General features: G+C 33.0%; 1 long non-coding RNA gene across 1 annotated transcript; it reads left to right on the forward strand.

Moving 5' to 3' along the window:
* The first annotated feature begins 17,598 nt into the window (after positions 1–17,598).
* Positions 17,599–21,152, forward strand: LOC128553105 (uncharacterized). Its single transcript, XR_008369253.1, has 4 exons — positions 17,599–17,696; positions 18,189–18,300; positions 19,130–19,230; positions 21,021–21,152. It is a non-coding gene; the product is annotated as an uncharacterized LOC128553105 (long non-coding RNA).
* The last annotated feature ends 791 nt before the right edge of the window (positions 21,153–21,943 follow it).

The following is a 21,943-nucleotide window of genomic DNA, read 5'->3' on the forward strand; positions in this document are numbered from 1 at the left end:
CCATGATGTGTGCAGTGGAGTAGAATGAAATGGTGAATGTAAAATAATGATAATAAGAATGATCAGTCTAATAATTATTATAATTATTTTATTATCATCTAGATTGTAATTATTATCTAATTAATAAATTTTATTATTATTATTATTATTATTATTATTATACAACATTAAGAAAAAAATAATAAAAGATATAGCAGTAATATAAAAAATAATGATAATAAAACTCAGATATAGTGAAAACTCATTGACAAAACAATATCTTATAATATCAAAATTATAATGAAAAACATCATACCGATAAATGTGATCCTTCCATTATATTTATATAATATAGAAAGCTTACAAAAATAATGGGGAAATGATGCAATCACCATTATTTGAATATGATATTACTGGATAAAATCAAATTATTGTATTCTATCTTTACTGAATTTTCGGTTTAAAACAGTTGCCTAAAGTGTACGTTTTCATGTATATTCGGTTTTCAGTCTTAGAGAAAGACAAATGTTTTTATACAATATCCTGCAAGCATTGAAACAAAACGTTTAGATGAGTGAATAACACATTTTTCTAACATATCAAATTTGAATTTATGCACTTCTGCAGACAGAGCTTGAAGAAAACATTTTTCCGTAAAAACGAAATTTGTAACTTATTTCTAAATGTTTTTTTTTTTTTTTAATTTTATTATGTTTGATCAAATAGCTATAAAAATAAAAATAAAATGTGTTTTATCATTCTTTGGTTTGATCAACAAATGTCTTCCTTTTCAAAAAAGGCCAAAATAGGTATATCTTTTAAGTTGTCACATATTAATTTTATTAACCAAAATAAACTGTTTCTCCTTCTTGGTAGTTGATACACTTGAAAGGTAGACTGACTTTCCAATAAACAATGGAATATCGATTTTCACAAGGTAGCAGATAACCCAAATACGTTAATCCTGTGGTCTAGCCTAAGGGAAACAATCCAAAAATGCATGAATTGCAAGATAATCAATGGAGACTACAATGTAACATTGGCTATGAAAGCTGGCAATGCTCATGATCTACAGTTTGTATAATTTTACAACAATGTAAAGGTGTTTCCCGCCTATCCAAATATTTTTTAGGATTGCCTTGCGTTTTTTCATTTGAAACATTAATTAAAAGTTGATAATTTAATATTGACATACTATGTTACATTTTTCTAAGTACAGATGCAGCTAAACATTCTTGCATAAAAACTACTTTTTTTCACTGGATCCGCCCATGTATTAACGGGAGAAAAATCGTGTGCAAACAAGGCAATTCACGTGCTGATAATACCCGATTTTTATTTTTGAAATGCTTTCCCAGGACGTATGTGTAATTCTGCGCAGATTGACATCGGTATCTGCGTCTTGTTTTTTCATAAAAAACCTCTCCTTGAAGCATTAACGATGCAATCTAAACCATAGAATGTTTACTGTATCAGTAACTTACGCAAAATGCGCTGCCCCCAACATTGTTCGTACTCGTTTCTTTCCTTGTTTACTCCCCTTTTAGACCTCGGTGTCAATTCAGATTTTGTATACAACCGTGAATGTTAAAGAATCGCGTGTTTACCTGTGCGGCTCTTTGTTTTTAGGAATCATATTTAACACGTTCCATTTGCAGTTGACAGTTTCCATACTGTCAAGTTGTGACATAAAGTAGCCCAATTGGGAATCAAATACGTTTTGTCATGAAATTTTGAATAAGTATTTTCTTTAACTGTGACATCTTTCTGAGGATATATCCCTTTCTCACCAGTCTGTTATATTGGGAATAAAGTATTGCGAGTTTGTTCATGAAAAGGGGACTGGTGCTATTCCATAATTATACAAAACGAAAACTTGCAGGTCAACAAGTTCTGTGTCAGCTAGCGAAATTTCGTTAAGCATATCGGACATTTTGCTGATTGGTGTATCGAGTTCGAGATAAGACTTTGAAAATAAAATAGTGGAACCTTTGGAATGAGATTGTTATAGCGGAATTCCGCTAAGGCGTAGACATCTGCTTATACATCACTTGACTTGGAAGCAGACGAAACAGTTTATTTGACTCGATAGCGTAATTCCGCCAACGAACATTTAACATAGATTATGAGTTAACGAAATTTCGCTAAGACAATGCTGGTCAAACATTATAAAAATAGAAGTTAAGGTTTACTGTTTCAGTGTAGATACTGTTGCAATAATTGAACTCTACCACTCGTTTATACTACATAATTTTAATACATGTATTTGTATCGCTAGACAGATAACGTAGCGATAGCATACTGAAAACTTTAAGAATACCTGTATCTACCCCGCATTACGCTCAGGTGTGGAGCAAATCAAACTGAATGAAACGTTACGAATCAGTTGAATGAATGGATATTATTTTTGGCTATCTAAAGCGTAGACATTTGAAATTTTAATAAGCTGACATTTTTATGAGGTATTACGTTCAGTACCAGGAACTATTATGTTCTTTTTTTTAGAGAACATGTGTAACTATAAAAAGTCAGGATAATAAATGCAAAAAAAATGCTATCAACAAAGAATCTACAATGTCTTTTATTTCTAGTTGTGATTTAAAAAAAAAAAAAGATATTGCATTGTGCAATCGTCTACATACCGATGAACAAAGTCCAACATGGTTTTTAAAAAAAAAAAAAAAAAAAAAAAAAAAAAAAATATGGAAATTTACACCTGTTGACTACATTGTCTTCCCAAGTCCAGTCAACAGTATATTAATGTAATATTTACATGCTGGTATACAATGTATTAAATGTAAACGGAACAATTATAAGTGGCTAAGCTGCACTGAATACGCTTATTTTCTACAAATTATATGCATAAAGATAGATACAATATATTTTAGTTTTTGTACACAGACAAATTGGAGTATAACTGTTTATAATATATCTATTTTTTATCCATTCTTTTACGTTTATTTGCAACAAACAATATCCTTACAATATATGACCTATTGAATACACGTACGTACAAAAAAGCTGTCTTTTTCCGGTATTTGGACGGTTCAATATTTCCATGTTAAACATACGATAAAATCCGAATCGCGCGAAAATGTTCGGAATGTAATTATAAATCGGATGAAGTAGACGCTCTATCTACAGCGTTTGATTATGGATGGACAGATGAGTAAGCTTTACAATGAAACTCTCGTTAATACATGAAACATAATTCTTAGCATATATCCATGTCCACAAAAGAAATATTTACGCAGAAGAAACAGTGTCTGTAAATAAAGATAAAATCCAGAAATTACATAAACGCCGAAATATGTTTAACACAAAACACGAGTAATGAATTGAAAGACTTGAATAAACGATTACATGTATAACTTTGGTGCATTTTTCAGACGTTGGTATCATTTGAAACCCTACAAATTCTTATTGATACAATGTCTTCTATATCTTATCTGTAAAGTTTTACATATTAACACTTCAAAATGTGGTCAAGTTAAATCAAATAGTACAAATTAAATCCATAATATATTCCACTGTAGAAAATCCTGAAAATGATTCTTTGTAGACTAAAACTAAAAAAACATTGATGATTTAATAGTGCCTGTTTAGAATTCAACTGTTACGCAGTGAGTTTTAGAATTACACAATGTACTTATTATCTTCCGTTTTCCTTCAATCAACACAATTCTAGCAGTAATTTATAATACTTCCTCTGACCTTATGTACATGTGTAGCTAAGATTCAACAGGGATCAAATACTCTACTAATATCTTTTATCAGGGTCAGTCAGGTGATTCACCTGGATGGAACAAACTGACCGTTTCTTGACCCCACTCGCATTCATGTATTTTAAGGAAGCTCCTCCTACAATTTGGGTGTAGGGTCTACACCAGACTAGCTTATGAAATACTGTTCTACTTGTACGTGGTCAAATATTTCTGTTTTCCATTACTGAAGCAGTGCAAGTTATTTCAACCAGCGCCCTTTACAAGATTTCGAGTAGGGTTAAATTCGGCGATAGACTGGCCATTTGACCGATGATAAAGAATTCGTCATAAATTTTAAGTTTTTTCTTTGATTCTGTGTAATAGTGACAAATGCCAGTCTATTTTAGAAATTTTCTCAAGGACCAGTCCGTAATATGATATTAGACATATGCTTTAGACTGGCTATATTCACAATTTTAAAAACAAACGTTTTGAAAAATATTATACAACGGTCTAGGAGTTAGTCTAAATTGTCATTTGCGAAGGCATTTTTATTGGTCCATAGGAAATCTAGACAGAAACGGTTAATGGAGGAGCAAATGAAAAGGGCAAGGCAGATATCCAAACAAATGTATTCTTATAATACTTTTTTTCTCATTTCATGGCATACATGACAATATGAGGCACAATATTATAAAAATAAATAGTGAGGTATGTTGTTCAACGTGTCAAAGATTGATGACTTTTTCATCCGAGGATTTTTTTCTCCTCACTTCAGTTTCTCATTAAAAAAAGTAGGTACCGTAAGACGAAAATGTATGATGAGAACTAAATCCTTAGGCCCCGCCTACATCAAAGCTTGAATTCCCTTATTTTTCTGCTAACGAATCAGACTACTTCTTTATTTCAAGTATTTATGTGTTTGCAACTTGAACATTAGTAATAATTATTCACTAAGACAGCCAGTCAAATCCGTTATATTTACTTGAAATCACCCATAAAATTTCGATTACACCAAGGCAATATAACTACCATTAACGCTCTCCCACTAGAGCCTTCAATGACGCCATTGTAAGGCAATGGTACAGAAATACCCCGACTAAATTTATATCCTGGCTGTTCTTTTCAGAGCATGTCAAATATCTACTGTTAATTAATTCTGTAAATTCATCAAATAAACGGTTTTATATTTGATTTTTAAACTGTCCAAAAAATGTCAGTTGACCCCACCTGTCCTTAATGTCATATATATTAATACTCTGTTATTTTCTTTAGTCTGTGTAAGCATTAACGTTTCTGACTGGCTATGAAATAATGGTATTTTAATCACAAGCCTATCTTTGTAACGATTGTCGGTATGCGGCCCGTTGTCGATTTACATTCGCGAAAATAGTAAACTTGTAAAACTTGAAGACAGTTCGTTCAAATGTAATTATCTGATAAAATGATTTGCTTGATTTTACCAGAAATAATTGTCGACGCTCCACGGTTACAACACTTTCCTTTAAATATATAATCAGCATGAAAATAGTATATCGGATCCTTTATCTGAATTTACTATTTTACACTTATTAGTTTAAAGGTGAATCCTGAAACACACTCTACCAATTTAGACATCAGTCTCCAGATCTCATTTATACGAGCTTGCGAGTTGAGCGAAGAGCCTGTTATATCCGAGTAATGCTGAGCATATTATTGGATCAACTGATTTTCACATCCTTGGTACGCGACCAGGGATCGAATCAGCGACCTTCCGCACCAGAAGCGGGCGCTCTTTCATTAGACAAAATTAATTCACTGAAAGTGGAATCTTTTGCCATGATAGCTCAGTGGCAGAGTGTTCTGCACCTGGTCGAGAGCTCTGAAGTTTTAGCCCTATCTGAGAGAGAAACAGAGACAGAGACAGAGTGGACACAGTAAGGCATAGTAGCTTTTTCAGCAAAGACATTGTATTCCTGATACCTGTAGATAGATCTTCGAGATGACGTTAAAGCGTTTCAGCTGGCCAGACACAGATAATTAGTCGCCGGTAGAAAACCGGCGACTAAATTTGATACGCTCTGGTAAAGAGAAGTTATTAAAATGTGACAATGAAAAATTGATATTGTAAATAAAAGAAATATAAGGCAGTTATTGAAATGCTTACATAAAGGAATTAGGAGCTGAAAACTGGACAAAATTTTTATTATTTCAAAAGAAAGTATTTTTATTTGTTTGTTTTGGGTTTAACGCCGTTTTTCAACAGTATACCAGTCATGTAACGGTGGGCAGTTAACCTAACCAGTGTTCCTGGATTCTGTACCAGTACAAACCTGTTCTCCGCAAATAACTGCCAACTTCCCCACATGAATCAGAGGTGGAGGACTAATGATTTCAGACACAGTGTCGTTTATCCAATAGTCACTGAGAACATACGCCCGGCCCGAGGATCGAACTCGCGACCCCTCGATCCGTAGACCAACGCTCTTACCTACTGAGCTAAGCAGGCGGGCTAATAAAACAATGATGAAAAATATGTGTATTGAGGTGCAGTCTTAAGAATTTTTTGTTGGATTTAACGTCGCACCGACACATGATATATCATATGGCTACTTTCCAGCTTTAATGGTGGAGGAAGACCCCAAGAAATACTTAAAGTTCTTTTACACAAACATTTATTGAACATCATTAAAGTTGGTAATCATATTTTTTCATAATGCAAAGTATTATGCCCCCTTTTAGTTTGTAAATATAGCTATATAGTGTTTGATACACTTTATATCTACTTCTCAATTGCACTCAGTGTTATTTTGAAGTATTGAATGCTATAGGCACTATCACTCTCACTATTTATATTCTGTCAGAAATTGTGTATTTATCTTCATAAGACTGCTACCAGTTTTGTGTGCTTTTTAACTTGTTACATTTTCATTTTATTTATTGTTATTGTGTTTAACTGTACAACATGCGAAGTATAGGTTGCATGGCATATATCTATTTTTGTGGCGGTGGCCGGGGATGACTGCAAGTGTCTGTCCAAGCATTTTGTCATGAGCGGGTATTTGGAAGTACCACCTATCTTCTGTAAGCTAAATGGATGGCTTCTTCACAATTTCATTACGTAATTTTGTAACCGTTCCGAGTTCTGTATTGTCAAAGGTCTAGGTTCTGCCTTAGTCCATGCGTAGTCGGTAGGACACACCGGTCAAGGCTGAATGGGTATGTAACTTCATACCAGCCGATGCCTTAAGACAGCATGATTCTATGTCTCGAGTTCAACCTGTGTTCGATATGTGAACCCGCTGTGATATAAAGGGGCAATGTGATATAAAGAGGCGATTACAGTCTCCTAGGTTTGACTCTAAGTACCGGTATATCGATTGACTCTAAAATCAAGCCAATGAAGAAAGAAACAAACTGATCCATTAAAGAAAGAACCAAACTGATAACAATTCAAGAATTCTATTCACTTGCAGAAAAGTTTCAGTTATAAACGGAAAAGAGTACTTCACTAATAGCGAACCTATGCACAGTGTAATCCTTAAAAATGATAGATCTCTCGTAATTATAGCGACCTTGAAAATTTCAGATCTGAAACTTTATCTTTTCTATACCTAATCAATCAAATAAAAGTAGGAAAAGTTAACCTAAACATTAACACATGTAGGCAATCAGTACCTTCGGCAGTACTAATCAAATGACTTTAAGTAAGCGATTCTACCATCAGCTGACAATTAATAATAAAGTCTATCTATAAAAATTTCGGGAATCCACTGTCGGAACCTTCCCCAGTGACACAGATCGGACTTTGACCGTCTGTCTGCCTCTTGTTCAATGCACTCGAAAGTGGATTGGATAGGACTTATAATTTGACTGAAATACAATCAGCTTAAAATCGTATTTATGCAATGCACTGGACAGGAAAGTTCTACCAGAAATGCGAAACGCCCTTGCATGCATGCAGCTCAAGAACGAAATACAGATATCTAGCCCCGTGTTCACAAAATATTTTTCGATCTCAGCTGAGTTTGAGAGTTACGTTCATTTCGCATAATCTCCGAAAAATAAATTCATTTCATAAATAATATAAAATAAGAATACAGGGCGTTTGGAACAAGGGCATACATACGTACTATTCTTTACTTGCCACGACGGCCTGTAGAAACTATAGTCAATTAAAAGGTATTATAACAATCACTATGAGCAGGAAATAAACTTTTTTTTCAATTATGAGGTCATTGATAGATCTGTTCTGTTCTGATAGTTCGTGCTTTGACAGGAGAAATCATACCTAATATCTATGCAGTTCCAGTCCTACTAAATTTGCGGTAAATGGTATTAATATGCATTCATTAAGTTCCTGATATTTGAAGATAGAAAAAAGTAAAACATATGTCAGTCTGGATTCCAAGGTTAGAGTAAATGTTATGCAGTGGTATCACCATACACTTGAAGGAGAAGTAGTGGTTTATTGGATAAGGTGTCGGCCGCTCAATTCAGGGGTCATGGGTTCGAGCCCTACTGGGGTCCACTGGGGTCACCGCCATGACTCTCATATGACACCAGTACTGGCTTATCCAGGAAGCGGACTCGAGTGTGGTTCAAATAAGCTTAAAGCTTACATCACAGTCGAGCTAAAACACATTAGTATAAAAAACATTCACATGAAAATGTGTTGTTATTCACACACGGATTAAACATATTTCTCCCATCACTTATCATGCAGAAATAATAATATGCCAAAAATTAAGACCCATAACTCAATGAAAATCACTGAACCATTCCCATTATATATAAAAGGCTATATACCAATAAAAGAAATTCTTATTTGTTTCATATTAATTCAGCTACTTCAAAACAATTTTGTTACAGTTTCTAGATTTTCACTCGGTCGTAGCTTATTTTCCACAAGATATCCATACATTTGTTTCAAGGAAACGGGGTGTTTGATAGTATACAGTTAAATGCAAGCCAACTAAAGTAAGTACCCTCATATTTCCGCATTTCAGAAATCGGTCCGCAGAATAAACACCCAACTTTCGTTTTCAAATAAATAACTGGAAAACATGCGAAAAATGTCCTAATTTATGTACAATTCATTCCACGAGTGAAATAATGCCAATTTGGCCCCCGATTTACGCACAAATGCACGAAAATTGGAAAACTTAGGATCTATTTATTAGAGACTTCTTTCGACAACATTAAATCAATATATCTTCTTACGAACATACTTTCTTTTCTAATAGACAATCATATGAAAATGCTTTTCGCGTTTTAAAAAAATATTGTACATTGTAATATAGTAAAAACCTGGAATTCTACACGCTTGAAACAAAATTTGTAATAAAATTAAACTATTGCTTATATATCTAAGGTTTACATAAGTACAATTTTCTCCACTGAGATGAATGTTCAAAAACATAAAATTTTATGATTTGAAATATTACAATACAGCTGATACAGATTACCACGGATTTAAGTAAAAACATACTTAAAAATGTCCATGTGCGCACTTTAATGGGATTAATTAAGTGGACTTGAATACTTCTACAAATTACAATCAGGATTGATGAAAAATGAATCAAATCATTTTCTTTGTTTAAAAAAAAAACATAACAATTCTTCGTTCCATATTTTATGATTTTTTTAACGAAATCACGAAGTTTTACCTGTCTTGGCGAAATGCATGTATTTACGTATGTTTGTAGCAGTATGTCAGGTACTGCTACTCGCAAAATTCACTATTTTCAGTACTTCTGCAAAAAGATGGTAAGAATATAACACGTACTAATTAGTTTCTTTTTGCAATTTTCTGATAAATATCAACAATAGAAAACCATGTATTAACATGTCTCTTTTCATTGTTAAAACGGTTGATATGGTATAATTGAATTTACGGTTTATGTTTATGTAATTCAAATTCTAATCAAGTTTAAAAAGAGCGGATGAATGAACTGAACCAATCAAGCGCTATCCGTTTAATTCTAGAATTCAAATTCTTGGCCCTTACTGATGTACCAGTTTCACGTAAAATATGTTTTTAAAATTACACCAGGAGTTACCATTATTTGACGACTTAAGGGCAGACGGACATGCGAATGACCGTACGAACAGAGAAAAATATTTAACATGGATATTTTCAATATGATGATGTATCAATGTTTATAACAAAACCGTCAGTAGCGTGTATGTTATGAAAGAGCCGACTTTAGAGACTTTACTTATTTTTTGCTATGGTCACACTTTAAACATAGCAACACAATAAAAAACAACGCACGCGTTCTCTTATATTTGCCCTGTTACTGTATCAATGCCAATTAACACTTATAAAGCTAATTTAGTGGAAGGCGGCACTCCCAATCTCCGTAGTTTTAGTTTTATAGTTTATTTACGTCTCATTCATTTACAAACATTTAAATATACATACAGCATAAAACAGTTGTATTGTAAATGACCGTTCTAACTAGAACTACAAGAGACAATATACATATTCAAATGTGCTTTTATAAAACCAGTATGAATGGTGGAACTAGCTAGAAGCTGTGTTGCAAATCAAATGAGTAAGTTAAGAGAGTACATGAATGTATGAATGTGGTGCAACTGACTGAGTGAGTACATAATATGTGTACTGATGTTGAGTGTGTACATGAATGCATAAAGTTTAGTACATGACCGATTAAGTACATGAATGTACGACAATTGAGTAAGTGACCGAGTGGGAACAGGAGTGTACAGATGTTGAGTAAGTGACCGAGTAAGTACATAATATATGTACGGGTGTTGAGTGACCGAGCGAGTGAGTACATGGATACAGGCACAGGTGTTGCGCGTGTACATGAATGCTGAATAACTGACCGAGTGACTACGTGCATGTCAATTTAAAAAATCCTTACTGCCATGTCAAAAGTTCTAACTACATTTCTAAAACTGTACTTAAGGTTCGAACGTTTGAAATCTGTTTGCAAATAATACGTGAAAAACATGCACACATTTGATAATAAATTATTAAACAACACAAGCTTTACGGCATGAAACGCACGTACATTTTGTACATTGTTTTCCCGGCCAAATGTAATACAGAGTGCATTAGCAATGAAGTCATTTAAGTGCTCAGAGTTCAGGATCAGAAAAAGATGATATTCAAATTCAAATTTAATGAAAAAGGAATGTAAAAGTTTTACTAACTCTGTTATTTCAAAGTTTGTTTTTGCCCGTTATGCATCTTCAATGTTGACTTTTTTATTTATATCAGAACCGTATTTGACTAATTCAGAGACCAAAATACAATTCTGAAGTTTACAAGAAACGAAGTTTAGAAAAATGAAAACTTCAGTAAATACTTAAAAAATCAGTGCTGTTATAATAAACATCTGTACCACGAAGCTAAAAACAGATTTCCATAAAATACTCAACTATTGGATATGCACTAGAAGGAAACTTTTGCTAAACCTAAATCTTGTAACATCAGAGATGATATATACATGTATATGAAGTCCCCATTTTTAAATGAATTCAGGAAATTTAAGACAATAACTTTTGGCTATAATACATCGTCTGAAATAGCAAGAAAGGAGGTTAGAAACGATAATAAACCATCTGACCTTGTCCTGTTGCAGATCTTATCATTTATCTCAATAAAAAGATCATTTCTGCTGTAAATTGGCAATTTAGACGTCGAGCCAGTATTCAGACTAATGAACAACAGATGGAAATAAACTATCGAGACTCTGTATTGTATACCAGGCGTCAACTTTTCGACAATATTTTTTCTTGCACATTTTACTCTACAAGTATCATAATGTACTTTACTTCATCGAGCTAAAACATAAACAAGAATGTAACATGTAACAGCATTTAAAATGTGTTTTACCAGTTATATGTGCACTGAACAGATATTTATACGCTGTTTAATATCATTAAGATTACGTTAAGTTGTATTTAACATTTATGAATATTGTCACACTCTTGAAACTTTCAAAACCAGTGAATCAGGAAATATTTAACAGATTAGTTTTCATTATTTATAGTACGTCAAAACTGCAGTTTGATAAGAACAAATATTTTGCTTTAGCATTTGTGAAATGTGTAAGAAATCAGACTTTTAAATTTCCCTTAGATATGGTTAATTGTCAAACAAAATTATGTTTTTGTTAAATTTTGACGACAGAAACATTATTTTGTTATAATTGCCGTGAAGTTTAAAAAAGGCCTTTTCTTCATCATTTTGGGAATGCCACCAAAACCAGTGGAATTGGGATAATGCTCTTGTGGGAATATTTTCAAATTTCAAAATCTATGTAAAAATATTTTTGTTCGTAAAATATTAATAGATTGCATAATAAAGCATTTCAGAAATTGTTAAACAGTATAACTGTTCCTTTGGTAACCAAAATATACATAAACTTTATCAAAACTATTATAAAACAGCAAAATAAATAAATAAATAAATAAATAAATAAATGAGGTAACACTAATTTGGGAATCTGGAATAAAGACACAGTTTTTTTGTTTGTTTGTTTTGCTTTGGGATTACCTCCTTTTACCGAGGGTTAGATTTATAGGAGGAAAAGCCCCGACTATTATCACATTCATAATTGTGTTATTTTGTTTGTTTGTTTTGGGTTTAACGCCATTTTGCAACAGAATTTCAATCATGTAACGACGGGCAGTTAACCTAACAAGTATTCCTGGATTCTGTACCAGTACAAACCTGTTCTCTGCAAGTAACTTCCAACTTCTCCACATGAATTATCAGAGGTGGAGGACGAATGATTTCAGACACAATGCCTTTTATCAAATCGTCACGGAGAACATACGCCCTGCCCGGTGATCGAACTGTCTACCCCCTGATCCGTGAGAAGTTTACGTGACGAGAAACACCTATTGCAGCGTTGCGTAGATGCCAAAAACCGACCTCAGCTTCAATGATAATTCTAATGAAATTTGCTATTGAAATTAAGGAGATTCGGCGCATTTACATAACTCTAAATCTCCCCCACCCCACCCATTTTTCGTTGCAGTTCTGCTAAGATGTTAGAGAAGGTTACCAAAATCTACCAGGGGCTTATCAACTGGGCAAATAGCTGTAACTTTTAATATCTCATAAATCTCCATGGCCTGCTGTGCTGACCGTCATCACCTCATTAAATGCCTGCTGTTTGACCTTATTTTGATTACATGTTTTGTGCGTTTTTTACTAATCATAGCAGAAACAGATCCAGAACTTTATAGAATTCTTATACAGGAAATGCTTTTTTTCTATTTTTAATATTATTTCCAAAATGCTATAAAATAAATTTGTTATTTCTAACAGGTGAGTAATTATATATATATATTTTTTGTATTTATCAATTATATTTTTGAAACAAAATGTATCATGCTAAACAATTGACAGTACAGTTATTTTCGAGGAAGTATTTTTTAAAAATTAATTCACAATAAAACTATGAAAATTAGTTTAAATCTCTGCCTGTTTCACCAGAGGGTTTTATAGTCTTACTTTTAATACGAATCGGTACTTATGTTGTTACAGGAGGCGATACATAACGCTAAATTCAATTTTGCGTTAGATGACTTAAAGTCTGTCGGCCAGATTGTCCGTCTAATTGTTTCAATAAGTGTACAAAAAATAGATAATGCATTGGCTTGAACTTGTTTGATGAAACGTTCTATATTATATATATAAAAGCAACAACAACATCAGTTGAAAATGCATGCCATTTTGATTTTTGCCGAGATATGAGAATGTAAGAAACTATATATCCCGAAATGACTTAAAAAGTATATGGTAAGGTTAGTACAACTTGGTATACTGATAGAAGGCACGTAATTTAATTTTTGCAATTTGTGTGCCTTGTCGTGAGAAAACTTTAATAAAACAGCTCTGGTAATAAAGTGTAAAGCATTTGAGGGAGATCAATGAAGGAACCTTTGTTTTCAGATTGGTACACACGTAAGGCATTTTAAATTTTTCTGGGCAAAAATTATGAAATTTTGATAAAGGGTCAAACGACAAAGTATTTTGGTTTTATATCGATAGGGGATAATTAGAAGATAGTAACTATAAACCCTTACATGCCTGAGTGAGACCAGTTTTTCCCAACCCAAGGTACAGTGTCGAATGAAAAACCGAGCTTTAGTGATTTTTTTTTTATCAAAATTAAGCGAATGGTTAGGAAAACAGCTGCCTTTCATATTCAGACATGTAAGATCATTTTCCTTGCCTATCACGTTCAAAATAGATCGTGGTAACACGTAAATTTCGGTATTTCCTTATACTATTTTTAGAGTTTATGACGTCATAATAGTGCCAGTACTGTTTGACGTCACCAAAGTGCACGTTGTTTTAGACAACATTTTTTAAAACCCCTATGGAAAGACAGGAATATTCATCCCTGGCGCATGCTCAATCAAATCTATACTTTCCCCATTAGGTAGGCAAGGAGCTCCACCTTTCGAAGAAAAAAATAAGAAAAAAAGCTTCCGTGCGTCAGAATCGCGCCACTAATGTTTTGGTTAAAGTTTTGCGTAAAAGTTCATATCTCCGATACTGCTGCATGTATTTGGTGGAAAGTTCACACATGTCTTCTATGTCATTATGTGAGGTCACTGGCCTAGTCCCATAACTGTTACCCGTATATTAGCAGATTTATGTTCCTTTTTATACTTAGAAAATAAATTCAGTTAAAGTTTTTCATGTGAGTACATATTTCTGTAACTAATAACGATATTTAATTGAAACTTCACACATGTCTTCAATGCCATTAGATTTATGTAAGGCCACTGGCTATGTTTTATAACTCTGACCTACATTTTAGCAGAATTTTACCCTTTTTGTACTTAGAAAATTGAGGTTAAAGTTTTGCATGCAAGTACATATCTCTGTAACTACAAAAGATACTTAGTATCGCGATATTTACATACTGATGAGAGTTTGTTCCAATATCCACCAATTTTATGACAAGATTATTTTTAATGCAGCTTTCAAAAGAAAATACTGGAAAAGCAAATAGTATCATATCCTCGCTTTTAACTTAGTGCGTAATCAAATTATATTGGTATTGAACGCATACAAGAACGTAGTCTAATGCCGTAGATTCTAATTTATCTATAAATCTTTCTTCTCCACTTCCTTACAACATGCTTTTTGGTTGATCACTACTACAAAACAAACGGGAAACGATCCTACCGATCCTTCTACGGTAACATGCGATGTACAGATTGAGATTTATACTAAGTCTATCGAATTAAAAAATGTGTACTTCCGGCGCGTGCACAGAGCGTCTGACAATGGACTTTTTTGGAAGAATACACTTTTTCCTTGTGCCGAATACGTGTCGGCATAACTTGTCTGAACCGCAATGTCTTGCTCATTATTACAAATATGGGCAGTGTTGTTTTATATTTTAAATTCTTCCTTTAAGTTGATAGAGAACCGATCCTGGGCGAAACTACGAAAATCGAAATCGATCCCTCTACGGTAACATGCGATATACCGAATAAGACATTTACTATCGACTTGAAAATTGTGTACCACGGTCCTTGCCATCATCAGACAATTCTTTTCAAATGTTACGGGGTGAGTTGAAGTCCGATCGATTCCCGATTGAGGCAGTGCTTTGTTTTCATATTATCGTGACATGGTTGTTTTCATTTTTAAAGGTCCAGTAACACTTATTAATAACTTACAAAAGATTAGATTTTGTTGATACATTTTAGTTGTTATTTTTTTAAACTACTTTACTCTAAAACATGTTACAATATTTTTGTGTGACATTTTAGTTGTTTCTACACGGAAAACAGTAAATAGAAGACATTTCCCTCTTTTTTGCAATATCATTGAACAAAAATACTATGCTATATTTCTGTTGTATAATTTCAACTTAAAACAACAACACTACAATTATTTTCTCCGCCGATTTCGTCGGAAAGGTTAAATTTCTTGTTAAAAATAAATGCTACTTGTAATCATTACATGACCTTTAAACTATCTATTACTATAACTCTAAAATGGACTGCTTAACTTTCATTGATTCACGTGCTATACTTAAATTTCAAGTGTGTTAAATTTCCTTAGCATTTCATTCAAAATACATTTTAAGTAATACATCAATTGTATCTTTTTCCTGGAGCAATCTGTTATTCTCGTGCAATGAAACCCATTAACAAATAAACTGGCCTAATGTTCATCTCAATGTCAAAAGCTGACCATGGAGAAGGGTGCTGGTAATTTGATAGGTCTATTAAGCCAATCTACAGATGCTATCTGTAACTCTCTGGAATTCCATGTTGTTATAACTTCGCGCTCTGATCAGAAATTCTGTGAGAAATTGAAAGTTTCAGACATTTTAGTATAAGTAGTAGCCTGGCTCCCTGGCTACATGGTTATTTTCTATATAAATACTGCAAGCAAAGTAAGACAATCTTAAGCCTCTAAAATAGCACAGTTTTATCTGATGGCTGAACCATACCTATGTTTGGAGTCAGGGGCAATAAAATGTCAATGTAGAAACAACCTGCTGGAATTACTTCCCTCTTAATGAATAAACATATATATGTAATAAGAACAAACATAGGAACGAGAGCCAGTCTATAGGAGTAGCTACATTTTAGCCGTCCTGGGACAAAGTGAGTTCTAACCGGTCATAAATCATGTCAATTAAAGAGTATTTATGTACACAAACCTGGGAAAGACGGCAAGGTTGACTATATCGTTGCTTCTTTGGTCAATATCTTGAAATTTACAGCCTTCTTTCGGCGATAATTTAGGATCAAAGTTACACACTTATATGGATTAATGGAAATAAGTAACGCGCATTCAAACTTCAGCGTAATAGTGTGAATTGAAATAATTTGGATACAAGGTGAGACATTAAAATGTTAAAAATTCATGTAATTTTTCTAAAATATTTGGAGTTTGAAATGTTATTGTATTACACTAAAATTCGTTTTATTTTGTGTTGTGCAACTGTGAATTAACGTCATTCAAATCTGGTTAGTATAAAAGCAAATCAACTTAATTTTTGTTGAACAGGTATTAGGACATATTTATTTATTCAGTATTCAAGAATTTCCCTGTAATGTAAGTCCATTGTACCACTATAATTAATACATGTATTCAGTAGAGAACTTTGACAATACTGTATATTATGTTGTCTAGGTTTTCAAAATCAGAAACGAAGCAAGAAGAACGTTTCTGAGGCTTAAGTGTTGAAGTTCAGTTGTGATTGTCATGCCCTAGGATATGCTAATGGATTGATGGAGAAGTATATTGATTCTGTTTCATTGCATTTTTTTTTAGAAAAGTTTACAAATATATCATTTTCTACAGGTTTTTATGACATGTGTTTAATGAGTAAATTTAGAAGGCCTAGTTCTGAAACTTACTAATTCTCACTTCTTACATTTCTTTTATTTCTGGTTTTGAACAATATTATACCTGAAGCGATTACTTTACTAAATACACAAATTATTAATACTTATCACAAAAAGACCTAACTTTATTTCCAGCGCATAAATCAGCCATTGCGTTTCCCACACATTTTTACTTGAGTCTGAAAATTATTTAATATTACATGGTCATTTATTTTTTCTGCGAAATATGTATTTTTCAAATTTGTTATTTGCAGTCTGCAATGTGTATTTGTTTGATTTTTTTGCCGTTTTCAACCGTATTTCCTATATGTAGAACTTCACATATAAGTTAATCTCATTTTTAAACTTTCCTAGTCAAGTTTCTGTTTGAAAAAAAATCTAAAAATGAAAAATTACAGAAGAGACTATCGAATTCTTTTTTCCCGGCCCGCCACTTTGTAGACATTTAATTGATTATTCTGCATGGCTGCATTTGTTCAAATAGGAAATTTTGCGCCAATGTCTGTTTTCCGTTTATTTTTTAAAAGGTTGCGCGTTTTTTTTTTGTTTTTTTTTTTTGTTGTTGTTTTTGTTTTCTTTCAGGAACGTCTGGATTCAGAAACAGAAAGTAACATGGCAGATATGCATTCATTTAAAGCAAGTGAAGTGAAACCCTTGAAAGTAGGTAAAATATGTTATATATCTTTATTTATTTATTTTTTAAATGGTTGGAATGTTTGAACAAAAGGTTATATAATTACATAATATTTTAAGTTTTTACCTCGGCATGTAAACAGATTTTCACTAAGTTTACTAATTTTTTTTTTTTTTTTATTGCTTTTCTGAAAAAATGTATTTTACCTGTCAATAAAGACCACTTAAACAGGTTAGACTTTATTTTCAAATTCTCATGAGTGAAATTTACATTTCTTTTTTGAGTATTTAATTAGTAGAAGTGCACCATATGACATAAGACCTTTTTTTTTTTTTTTTTTTTTTTTGATAATTCAAAGAAAATTCTATAGCACAACTGACATACTTAATATTTGTTTAGCAATGCATGTAAATTTAACGAAAACGTGAGTATTTAAAATATCGGTATGTTTAAATATGCACTCCTAAGAAGTGCTGATTTTCATACGTGTATAGTGTGTATTTTTATATTGTTTTTAGAGTACGAACAACTAAACCAAGAATTAGGATACACATCATGGGATATTGACGTCAATGGAAACAAAATGTGTGTACTAGTTGATCGCAGGAATATTAATGAAAAAATTTAAAGGTATGGATATAACGATAGATGATTCTATTACATTATATCAACTTGTTACAACATATATTTCAATATCATGAAACCCTAATTCATAATGATATTGTATGAACATTTGATTAGATTTGTCTAGATACGAGAGGATAATGAAAGCAGTTTAAAGGGATAAAACAAGTTAACAAAAGTAGAGGTTAATTTATGTTAGAAATTGAAAGAAAGAAAAAAAAAACAATGACTAGAATGTTGAATTAAAATGTAACAACTCACAATGAACTTACTACAACTTTTAAACGAATTCAAATGCCAGATACTTTTAATATAATTTTCTTTTAAATAAGATATTTCTTATCTTAATTCACCAGGAAATAAGTAGTTAATTTGTTTTTCAATGTAATTTCGATAACAGGATTAGGTACGCTTATTGGAAATGGACATTATGTTTGATGCATTCCTCGTTGTAATATCTGGTTTTAATTATGGAGAGCTTATAAAGGCAGAAAAAATAAGAGGTGATCAAAATTGTAAACATTAATGCAACATTAATTAGTGATATGTAATATGGTTACTGTTTCCGCTAACCCCCCACCCCCGTCCGTCTTATAACTTGATCTAAATGTTTTGCAGTTTTGTTCAGTAGGTAGAGTGCAGATTCAGGATAAGCAGGGTAGTCCGTTCGATCCCAAGGTGAGAGGGGTATATTTTCATCGGAGTAATTTGATAAAAGACAGTAGGGTTCGTAAAATGTGAAACCTGTCTCCTGCAGCTCTATATAGATCGGAAACTATATCTTTTAGTTGTTAATAGTAACCTTAGAACAAATGTTACATAAATGTATTTACAGACATTCAGTGATGGGGATGAAGTGGAGGCCTTATCGATAAATAAAGAGTCCGCAGTTCAGGAAATGGTACAGCGCTGAGAGTATTTTGGAAGTTAAGAAAGGTTGGTAATTGTTATTGCATTAATTCATTTCTTATTGCTTGAATCTGTGAAATGTCCGCATTTTTTTAATAAAAATGCTGTAATAAATTTAGGATGACAGAAATGTGAAGTTTGCCCGGGTCTCGAACCTGAGCTGACCGGCTGCCTGACACATACTCTCTTTAACGTGACCAAGTCCGTACCTCGACACCGCCCCCCGCCCCCCCCCCCTCAAACAAATTGTAAATTCGTCCTCGAATTCCAAAAGAACACAATAATGCAAACGTTGCAAGACTGCCCAAGCAAGCATGCTAAAGACCCACTTTCTGAGCTAATTGTCAAAAAGTATGCGTTCAGTTAGGGCCTCGAACTTTAGACCTTTCCCTTACAGAGAGAGAGAGAGTGCTCTACCGACTGGGCTAACTTGCTGCTTAACACATATTCTCTCTAAATGTAACGTAACGTAAGGTAAATCCGTACCGAGAAAATGATATATCGCCGATATTTTATTACATTCTTGCATAAAAACTACTTTTTTCACTGGATCCGCCCATGTATAAACGGGAGAAAAATCGTGTGCAAACAAGGCAATTCACGTGCTGTTAATACATGATTTTTATTTTTGAAATGCTTTGCCAGAGATATATGTATGTATTTTTGCGCACACTGATATTTGATATCTGCGTCTTGTTTCTTCCAGAAAAACCTCTTCCTGTAGCATTATAGATTACAATGTAATCCATAGTATGTTTAGCTGTATCTGTTTCCAACCCCAAACGTACTGTCCCCATCAATGTACGCACTATCTTCTGTTAGAGTTCACTCCCTTTACAAAGCGTCTGTTCAATTATTGTAAATGACTGTGAATAAATAAGTACCGCGTGTAAATTGTGCTATTGTTCGTTTATAGATATTATATTTATGATTTTAGTAAGTATCAGTCGGTATGTTTTTATCTATTTTTTTGAAGAATTTATATAAACAGCTTGGAAACTTGACAGTACATTCGTACTCATCCGTACTCCAACTGCGTGTCCGTACTCAATATAACTCGAATGTAAAGTTATTATTCTTGAAATTGTGATCGAGTCCACCAAACTGTAAACTGATATGAACAATTATTGGTAATTTTATGTATGTAATGATGAGAGATAAAAAAATCGCTTAAAAACCTTCAGGATGTGCTTTTGATAGAGTTGTTTATTTCCGTGCCCTGGATACGGATATTTAAAACATGTTTACCGTTTCCAAGGTAACCGGAATCGTCAAGTCATCACATATGAAAACAATACATAAATCGTCGTGAAATATTTTTTATGCAAGAATAGCGACCATACACATTTGTTTTGTGCATTAACGTCTGCAGAAGCCCTTGTGATATGTTTGTGACCTCGACCTTCGGTCTCGGTCACAAACAATCCCGCGGTCTTCTGCAGACGTTAATACACAAAAAACGTGTATTATCCCTACAAAAATATATCTAGAATATTTGTTAATCGTGTCATATTTTCCATAGGAAACTACTAAGATTTTTTTTTTAATTAAGCTTGGTCAGCACGGTTGATAGATCATACTTCCTATAATCATGTCCAGGCTGTACTATATTAAACAAATACTTTCATGACTATTTTAAAATTGTTTCTTGTAGAGAATGTGCTTATCATTTACGGAGAAAACCAACGCCGTTTTGTTTAACATAGTTATTGTTGAAAAAAGTGGTTTATACACAAAAACAAACAAACAAACAAACACGGGTTGTCATTTTATCTTCATTCTTTATATTTTGCAATAAAGCAGCATTATTTTTTCAGGTGAAATGTATAAAGTGAGATTTCATGAAGATGGGTCCTAGTAAGTCCGGAACATGGCTCGTATTCGAAGAAAAATTGTGATTGATTGTAAAAGCAATTTACATGAAATATAGTTTGAGCTTTTAATCAAAATGTTGTTCTTTCTTTATATTCAACGGATGTTATTTTGTAGTGCAAGTTAGCATAACCTTACAAAGAGATACAGGCAAACCTGTGTTAAAGACCACCTCTGAACAGAGGCCACCTGACCCTAAAGACCACATGTTTTGTTTCCAGTTTTAACATTTATATAGCCTGTGACACCTCCAAATAAAGAACACATTTTGGCTCTACCTAGGCTCGTCTTTATAGACAGGTTTGAAAGTAAATGTAAAAGTACACTAGAAGTTTTATCCAGCATTAGCGCAGTGACTGACATATAAATTTTGTCCTGTCTGTCTGTATGTCACAAAGTTTAAATGTGCATATCATGTGAAACAGCAATGCAGATTCACACCAGTTAATTGTTTTGTGATCAGAGTTTTATAATACTTTATATTTTAATGGGCCCGCTTTTACCAAGCTTTACATGACCTATAATTTTCATTGAGTTTTGGCCCTTACTTTGTCATATCTTACCCCGTATTGGCAAACTCATTTCAAGCGATATCTATATATATACAGGTACGTGTTTATACCAAGCTGCGAAATCTTTATATTCATGTAGTTATCATGTACATTTTGTCGCTGCTGAAGTAAATTTGTAATAAACAGACACTTTTCATTTAATAACGATTTAAATTTACCCACAATTCAAGTGTAGACCTGTACATCTGAAAAGCATTACTGAGCAGGTATATTTTATCCATTTACTTTCATAATCTACTTAAACACATGTTATAAGCAATGAGATTATATCCTGGCAGTGCAGTGGATATCATATC

Source organism: Mercenaria mercenaria, unplaced genomic scaffold, assembly GCF_021730395.1.
Source record: "Mercenaria mercenaria strain notata unplaced genomic scaffold, MADL_Memer_1 contig_3483, whole genome shotgun sequence".
Lineage (NCBI taxonomy): Eukaryota > Metazoa > Mollusca > Bivalvia > Venerida > Veneridae > Mercenaria > Mercenaria mercenaria.